The sequence below is a fragment of the Centroberyx affinis genome, unplaced genomic scaffold (genome assembly GCF_046629955.1).
Source record: "Centroberyx affinis isolate AG114_WGS23_722 - 3 ecotype Tasmania unplaced genomic scaffold, CSIRO-AGI_Caff_v1 ptg000591l_1, whole genome shotgun sequence".
NCBI classification, from domain to species: domain Eukaryota; kingdom Metazoa; phylum Chordata; class Actinopteri; order Beryciformes; family Berycidae; genus Centroberyx; species Centroberyx affinis.
In genome coordinates this window covers 7,929-9,083 of record NW_027279231.1, presented here as the reverse complement: position 1 = coordinate 9,083, position 1,155 = coordinate 7,929, and positions in this window count along the sequence as shown.

Genomic DNA, 1,155 nt, shown 5'->3' with positions numbered 1-1,155 from the left:
TGTGTTCATGATTATTTTGAATATAGTTTATGAAACCGCATGTTGCATTGTATCTACAGTCATGGAGTTTGATTCAGCAAAAGAGAAAACTCGAGAGTTTTGCCGACTCGTGATCATCCGGGTCTTGCGAAAAATAACCAATCACATCTTTGGTGGGGAAATAGGGCGGGGTTTTACTTGATAGAACTCGGACTATAACATGTTCAATAGCACGTTTTATCTTACAATATGCAGGTGTTTGAAAGAAAAATCACATAGAGACCTCCATACTCTGGTCGACATGTATTAAAACAGTCGACAAAGCACTACAGGTCCATGCTGTATAAACGTGATTCCAAGCTTTTCCGTCACTGTGACACCAACCAATAGAAAACGTGCATTATGTAGGTTGCTGCGATATAAGCGGATGTGGCGCCCCGGAAAGAGTGTAGAAATATACAACTAGAGTGGATACACGTCTCGATCATGGTCTCGATGCGTTCAAAGGATGATAATGATAGGGTCCACTCGTTTATTTTATTTTTTTTAAAATTATTATTATAAATTCAACATCAGTCACAAAGTCCTTAGAGACACGTCACAACAATCAAGTAACAATCAAGCAAAGAAACTAAATACAATGCCAGGGGACTAAACATAAATTCACATTCATAGAAATACATTGAATGACTTGCACAAATTCATTGTCTTAATGGCCTTCTTGTTTTCAGAGGAAATAATTGTTTTAATGTATTGCTTGGCTTCATTATCAAAAGCAACAAATGAGGGTTTAGAATTATTACATTTGGATTTGTGGATATGGTATTTTGCCAAAATAATGATTAGGTTTATAAGATAACATTCTCTGACTTTATTAATATTATATTTATTGATGCCAAACAATACATTTTCTAAGTGTAGATTATATTATTATTACAATATTATCAATAATAAACCTGCATAAGTCTTTCCAAAGCTTTTTTGAGTGGGTACAGTGCCAAAACAAATGAAGAAGTGTTTCTGGGCATACATCACAGAATGGACAGTTTACATTAATATCCTTTTTCAACTTTACAAGATAATGATTTGCTGGGTAATATCGATGTGCAACTTTAAAAGAGACCTACCTTATTTTATTAGTCAATAAATACTTATACGGTAAATTCCAAATATTTT